An 8475-nucleotide genomic window follows, 5' to 3' on the forward strand; every position below is an offset into this window, starting at 1 on the left:
CAGGACACCGGCCCTCCAGGACCGAGTTTGGGCACCCCTGGTCAAGACAATGGCGGACTGATGACAGCTCACTCAGGGTGGGTCTAAGGTAAGACACCAGTCCAGTCTGTGCTGAAACACTACTGTCAATCAACTATCGTGGGAGGGGCCTGTACAGAACTATGTCATTCTGACAGGAATCTCAGAACAGCCTGGTTTGAGAAAGGGGATTTTAAAATAGGGATTTAAAAAAAACACTGGATGGATTTTTATGATTATAGGATAGATGTGTACACACACGTCCAACATACATTTATGTTCAAACAACTTGAAAAGTGAATTTTGCATCCGATGACCCCTTTAAATCGGAGCAGGAAGTCTTAAATTTCATAAAGTCATGGCATTAAATGTTGAATGCACTGTAATAATTAACATCTTCCTTAGTATTTTTTCTTCTTTTCCAATACAAATATCTAAACATCTTTAAAGGGGTCATATGATGCTTTTTTAAAGATCATTATTTTGTGTATTTGGTGTAACAGAATGTTGACATGCTTTAATGTTCAAAAAACACATTATTTTTCAAATACTGTACATTATTTTGGGGGTCCTCTATGCCCCGCCTCTCTCAAACTCGTCGTTTTCTACAGTCCCTCCTTCCGACAAGCGCAGTCTGCTCTGATTGGCCAGCTGACCCAGTGCATTTTGATTGGCCGAACACCACAAGCACGCATCGGAAATGTAACGCTCCTTACCATAATCGCGAGCTTCATCTTTCAAAATAAATGTGAAGACAGAGCCCGAAAGGGGAACAGAGTCGCGTGACAGACACAGTGATGAATATGTGTTTGCAGCACACAAGCCACGGTTAAGACAGCTGACTCCACTGTGATGTGTCTTGCACGCACACACACACACACAAACACCGCTCTCTCTCGCGCACGCACACACACACACACACACACACACAATGCTCAAAACTCCGCATTTGAACAGTCAATAGCAAATACTTAAACTAATAACAAAACAGTAACTGATTCAGAAGCGCAGATTGTCATAGCAAAGTCAGAATTACCTCCTCTCCTAGGTTCACGAAACGGTCGTCCATAAAATGCATTGCTGTTCTGTTGTAAGTAATCTTAAAGATTCCTAAATGCATCTACTTTCGGAAGGCCAAATAAAGTGCTTTTGCTTTTGCCTAGAAACACACAGCGTCTCCCTGACATGGCTGCTTCAACACTAACTGCGGTTACTGAAACCACGCCTTCTTTCTTTGCGTGAACATTTGGGCGCATTATGCAAATATTCCCACATAGTGACCTAGATATGTGGGGGCGTGTTAGAACGAGCCGTTTTAGGTAGGCGTGGCTGACTCTTAACTTTGATAAAGAATATCTCTTTGGGTTTGTGACTTTAGTCTTTGCAACTTCAGGGATCTTATCTATGCACAATCAGCTTGTAACACTCCAAAGAGAAAGGAAAACTTGAAATCGCATCATATGAAATCAAGATGATCAGAAGTTACAGTAAAAGTTATTTTTACATCTAGTTGTTTGGAGCAGAGCTATTCAAATCAAGCAATTTTTGGGAAAATAAATTAAAAAGTAAAAGTGACCTGTAGGAAATTGTATTTTCAAACTTAAACATTGCTAATATAAGACATTTACATTTAGAAACCATATTGACATTGTGTTTCGTTGTATTTATTCCTTAAATTTTCTTTATGCGGTGTTAAAAAGGTCTCAAATTTACCATCACAAAACAGGAAATACTATCGTGTTTCAAAGGCTCCGCATCACAAGTTCAGTGCTGTACCAGGTGAGCTAACGAGCGAGTTTACTATGTCAGAAAAGCCATACATATGGAGCTGGTTATGTGATGCACATGTCAAAATGTATTTGTACTTGTGTTTTGAGGACATAACTTAGTTTTGTGCAAAGAACCGCATAAAAATCGATCTATAATCTATAAAAGATTAAAAAAAAATTTAATTATGCAACAATGTAGGTAAAGGCATGTTTTTCCAAAGAGACTTTTTTAAGAAAAGAGTTATCTTATGAAAAATGAAACACTTTAGTCAACAATTTGAATAGTCTTGAAGCACAGCTCAGCAGTAAAAAAAAAAAATAATAATAATTTTTTCACTCAGCTGTTGCTAAGGCTACCAAACCTGAGTTTATTATCGATAAGCACTCATGAAGCAACACCGTTCATCGCCACAGAGTGCAGTCAACAGCTCAGTCAGCCAAGCACTGGGTTGTAGCACAGCTGTGGAGGATGTCTGCTCAGTCATCTGGGGATAAAATGAGGTGAACTTACACCGCTTTATGAAAATGAAGAGTATGAGAGCAGAAAGTGTGCAGGGTGGTGGGGAAGTGTGTAACACTGCACCAGGGGCACACGATTAGCGACGGTGGCTTCCGCGTGGCTGCTCTACTTGTTGTTTGGATTGTCACATTTATCATTTGCTGCTCGCTAACAGCCCAAGTTATTAGCCTGATTTCTGTACATTTAGTAACGCATCATAAATAAAGAAGTTACCCAGGTAGAAAATAGACAAATGATCCACTGTTAAACTAAAGCCGTTTCAGCTTGAGGGGACTGAATATTTAGTTTATGTTGCATTTTTACTCTTGTTTGCTAAAGTAAGCATCACCGTTTCTGTTGCTCAATGCAAAATGGATTTTTATACAACTGACCCTAAATATTACATTTTGAAGAATAATGTGTCCTGCACAGTTTGTGCCACAGACATGAATGATAGCTGAAATCATGCAGCTTGCTTTGGAGAGGTGTGACTTTTTTTCTTTCTGAAACGATTATTGAATGTTGACTACCACAAATTATTTTTATGGTTGAGACATTTAGAATGAAGCAGAAGTTTTAAACTTGTAAATTTATAGTATTTTATAATAACTTTATTGCAACAGTGTATCATTTCAGCTTTAGGGTTCATGGTGTAAAGTTGAATATATCTTTACATAGATATATTCAAAGGAAAGGAAAAGACTTGACATGTGGCCAAGTATGGTGTCCCATATTCGGAATTTGTGCTCTGCATTTAACCCATCCAAGTGCACAGTCTGCACACACACAGCAGTGAGCAGTGAACACACACACACACACACACACACACGGAGCAGTGGGCAGCCAATGCTGCAGCGCCCAGGGAGCAGTTGGGGGTTCGGTACCTTGCTCAAGGGTCTCACCTCAGTTGTGGTATTGAATGTGGAAGAGAGTGCTGGTTATTCACTCCCCCACCTACAATCCCTGCCTGTAACCTTTGGGTTACAAGTCTGACTAACCATTAGGCCACTGCCATTTTTGCAGTGTATAGTGAGTTTATTTTATTTTTTATTTTTTTTAAAAAGGAGGATAAGAGTTAATAAATTAATTAAGTTATTAAATGAATGATCAAATTACTTACTGTAGTAATCAACATTTTCAAAAATGCTGTTGATCGGCTTTATTTGTACTGAATCTAGAACATTTCTTAAGGATTTTTGGGCAAAAAAATTTAAATCTAGACACACTGAGACCTGACCCATATCCAGAGGCCAGACTATCAGAGAGACTTGTGGGTGGGCTGTTTTGACTAGCAAGCATCCATCCTACAATCATCCAAAATACCCTAGCAACCACATATCTGTAGTAATGAGCTCACAACCACTCTTGAGACCTTAGCAACTACACAGCACTGCCCTTGCAAACAAGTGGGAGTGGGAGTGATTGTGGTAGTGAGGATGTATATTAAAGCTTTGTTCATTTCTCAACAACTTCTTTCTAAAATGTGAAGCTGACATTGAGCCAGGCATGAGAATGGGAGAGTATTCAGAGTAAATACACAAAGACAGTGCTGACTCGCTTTGTGTTTCCTCAGGGTTTAGTGCGGTTTCTCATGAATGTGCATAATGCAGAGGATGGGTAGTGGAGATTACGACAGTAAGGCTATGATGAAAGAGCCATTATTATATTTTATGCGACATTTGCAGCCTTCCTTCCTGTAAACGGTTGAAAATTGTGAATATTAGTGGCGGAGGGCGTGTCAGTTTGTGTGTGCATCTGAAGGTGAGAGACTGTTTTATCTCAGTTCCCATGATCCCCTTCCCCCTGAGGCTCCATTCATCTCTCACGGTTTCCAGTGGGGTATGTCACTCAGTCAAACCTGCTCTCCAACAGGGTAAATACATTGCGTCTGACCGGCCCCAGCACACATAATTGACCTAAAACTATGTCATCTCTGCTCAATGCTGTATTTACCAGTGCTCTGCAGCATGACTTCATTTGAAGACTACAGTCATGAGTTTCTAACTAGCAGTTTTTGTACACCCACGCACTGCAAAAAAAAAAAAAAAGACTTCTTAATTAGTCTTTTTTTTTTTACTTGATTTCCAGTAAAAATCTTTTAAAAAATATAAATCTTTTGAGAAGCAGCACTTCACAAGATGTTAAGAACTTTTAAGAATTTCATAGAGTGCATTTTTAACAAGTATATTTTATCTATTTTATCAGTTTTTTCCCACTTGTTTTAAATTACTTATACTTAAAAGTATAATAAATAATAGCCGATTATACTTGGTCCCAAATAACACCCCTATTATAGTTTAAAAGTGAAAGGGGTGGTTGATTGCGATTTAGCTTTTTTTTTTAAGTTAGTGTATAATGTTGCTGTTTGAGCATAAACAATATCTGCAAATTTGTGGCGCTGAAAGTTCAATGCAAACGGAGATATCGTCTTTTAAAATTCTGGCAGTTTAATGCCTACAAAAACGGCTCGTAGGGACTACACAATGAGTTACTTCCTGGGTTTGTGACATCACAAACGATTCTAATGGATTCACAAGTTTCAAAATCAATGTTCTAAAGCAGCAGTTCTCAATCCTGTTCCTCGCGTCGACCTGCTCTGCATCTCTCTCTCATTCAGATCACCAGCTCAGCTCAAACAATGAACTGTTCCATTTATACACTTATTTTCACATAGCTATGAGAAGACGCGCGCGTGGTTGCCGTACTGTATTAAAGTTTTAATCAGGAAAAAAACATATATTAAAAGCTAACAGAAGCAGTAGCATTTATAAATAACAGCGTATCTAAAAAAAAAACCTTTAAGAGCCGTGCTTGCCAGAGGCAGACAGTAGTGAAGTATTTTTACTCTGCTGTAAAAGTACTTTTCAGGTGTCTGTACTTTATCAGAGTGTTTTTCTTTAGAAAACTTTACTTCACAACATTCCAAAGCATAATATTGTACTTTTTACTGCACTACATTTCATATTAAATATCATTTAATACTTAATTACATTAGAAATCTATTACTTTCTTACTTTTACTCAAGTAAAAGTAATTCAAAGATTTACTTGAGTACAAGAAAGTACTAAATTTTTTATGTTCTTAAGTATTAAAGGAAAACAAACAACAACTTTTATTTATGAAATGCAGTAAAAAGTATGACATTATGCTTTGGATTGTAGTGAAGTAAAGTTTTCCAAAGAAAAACATTCTGATAAACTACAGATACTTTTTAAATTTACTTGAGTAAAGTAAAAATACTTCACTACTGTCCGCCTCTGGTGCTTGCACAGTTTCTGCGCGATCCTCTTCACTAATATCCTCTGCATCTCAATCGGGCTCAAATTGATAAGCAATATAGATGACGCCATTGTTTACAATACAACCGGAGCACATGCCGCTGAGGTGAGGGGCAGGACGTTTAGACGCACACTAGAGGCGGTTTACCCAATCACAACACACTGGACCATCTAACCAATCAGAGCCCATCGCATATTTCTGAGGAAGGGGCTTCATAAAAGCAGGAAATGATCAGTGCGTTTTCTTAAAAACAAAGCATTAACACGTTAGACTGCACTCCATAAACACAATCAAGCCTAGAAAAAAACAGTCAACCACCCCTTGAAGAAATCTGCCAGTGCAGTAAGACAAAATACACGTGTGTTAAATATGTACTCCCTGAAAACCAGTCTTGTCAAGAAATAGTTTTTAAACACATTTTAACTGTAAAATTATTATTGTTTTTTTGTTTTGCAGGGACAGTGCACATAAATAAACATTACTGTAAATGTGCTATTATTCAGCTATAGTTCCCCTGTAAAGAAAGTCGTAAAACAAATGTAAAATTTAAATTATGAAATAATTCAAATGATAAACATGCCAAAAAATGCATTTTTGTTCTAGAAAGTATTTGTTTTATATTTTTATCACAATTTTTTCCTTGTTTTTTAATAAACATCTAAGCATCCTTAAAACCGTATATTTGCTAGAAAACTACAAAATTGTGCTTTGATTTTCAGGGTGTTTACGCAACAATGTACTTAAAATGGAGACGTTTTTCCTTTACTTTTTTCACATACAGACCAAAACTATTTCAAAACGTCCTGTTCACACGATGTCACTTTGTAAAAAAACAAAACCAAAAAAAACCTGTTATGCTCCTGCGCACATACATATAGACTAAACATGTAATATGTATGCGCATGACATCATCAATTTCACTAATTCTCATTTTGGTAGATTACATGGAGACAATAATGATACCATTTTCAAAAACGTGCACTTTGAAACCCGTTTTTCAAAGGTTTGCGTTTTTAGGCCCCCAAAACGCATTGCCGTGTAAATGAATGCCCAAAAAGTATAAAAAGTTTTCTGTGTTTAGTTAAAAATGGTGTCATGTAAGATTTTAAGAATTGTTTTCAGAGAACATATTATCCAATTTTTTTCTTCTACTAACATAAATCTAACAAAATCTTGTGAGGTTTATGCTTTAAACAGGATCTGTTTTACCCATGGGGTAAGACATTAATTCAAGATATTTTCTCAAATCAAGTCTAATAATATCTCATGCAAATTTGCTCTCAATTCAATGCATTTTGTTTTAAAGATACTGAGATTTTTTTTCCCTCTAAAACACAACATAAATACATAAAGATAATGTTTACAGCATATATCTGAGCAGCAGCTTCATAAGATATGAAATGTTTATCATATATAATCGTAATGTATTTTAGCTCTCCGGTTGAGTTTCCAGGTCACAATAGTAATTCAACGGGTGTTGGTGTCTTTGCACCTTTATAGATGGAAGCACATTGCCATAGTAACAGCTTGGGTGGGCACACCTGATAATAACGGGTGTGAACGAGAAAGCAGAGAAGCCCATTGTTTCTCGCCTTTTCAGTTGCATTTTTTTCTCTTTTCGTCTTTAATTCTCTCTTTTCCTCTTCTATTTATGTGTGCCTGGTGGATACGCAGAGCTCCACATTTTAATTAGCATCGAACTTTCTGTTGAGACCTGAAGAGAGTGAATCATCAAAGGCTCGTTTTTGTTTATTCCTCTGTGCTATTCTCTGCAAAGTTTGTCTCCAGAACTCTGATGAGACAAACTGTTCCCCTCGCGGCAGTTTGGAAGTTACCCATTAGCCTTGGGGAAGAAGAGGAGTAAACACTTTCATTCTTGGTAAAAGCATATCTCTCCCCACTCGCAAAGCGCATGAGAGACACAGGAAGGTTCTTTGTCACAGTCAAGGCCTCGTTTGACATAGACTTTATAAGTCCTGTGATTCCCTGCCATAAAAACCCGGAGGTCTCCACAACCTGTGTCAAAACAAGCTCCGCGACAAGCCAGTCAGAAAGAAAAGAGAAGCGTTTTGTTTAATCTTCCTGTATTTACTGGTCCGGCTGTATTCGTTGGCACAAACTCAAACAAAGGTGGGTTTATTCTGTTTAGCTTTTGCACTTCCATATATTTATTATACACACCCATATTTTTCCCCTACTTAAGAAACGGGCTCTCTCCTGCGGGGTGTTCCAGGTATGAACATCAACAAGGATCAAACAACTCAATCTGTGTGTGTTCATGTATGCCCAGTCTAACGTGACCTGAAGGGAGCACACAGCTTCTGTTCTCAGCGCTGAGAGCTGAAAGTGAAATTCTTGCATTGAACCGTGTTCTCCGTTAGCGCTTCAGGGCTGTATGATAGCTATGAGCATGGCAAAATGTCTTCCTGAAAACATTTCATATTTGCTCAGTCAATATATAAAATATTAAATGTATGCATTTGATTCCCAGGAAATGCATGAAGTAATGTAAATTATTCAGTTAAAGGGTTAATTCACTGCTGGCAAGATGGGGTTTTAATAAAAGTTGGTTGTCTATACAGCAGAAATTTTTTTTTGGGGTGCTTCATGACTAGGGAAAACCGATAAAAAATTGCTGTGGTGAAAGGTGGAAAAACTTCAACACCCACAATGCACTGGGCTTGTTCAGATTATCTGTGAGTGGAGATTTAAAAAAATGCGTAAGTACGATCTGTAAATTTTACAGAAACTCTGGCACTGTGAAAAGCACGCTGGATGATCTGGAGGACTTCTGCTAACAAATAAATAGGGATATCTTGGTAACACGGAAAAATACATATATATATATATATATATATATATATATATAGTGGGTACGGAAAGTATACAGACCCCCTTAAATTTTTCTCT

General features: G+C 37.5%; 1 long non-coding RNA gene across 1 annotated transcript in view; it reads left to right on the forward strand.

The window, feature by feature from the left end:
* LOC107581321 (uncharacterized) overlaps positions 1–8475 on the forward strand; it is a 34487-nt gene that overhangs the window by 23402 nt on the left and 2610 nt on the right. The window lies entirely within an intron of this gene.

This window comes from Sinocyclocheilus grahami, unplaced genomic scaffold, assembly GCF_001515645.1.
Source record: "Sinocyclocheilus grahami isolate Dianchi unplaced genomic scaffold, SAMN03320097.WGS_v1.1 scaffold34.1, whole genome shotgun sequence".
In the NCBI taxonomy this organism is placed as follows: Eukaryota; Metazoa; Chordata; class Actinopteri; order Cypriniformes; family Cyprinidae; genus Sinocyclocheilus; species Sinocyclocheilus grahami.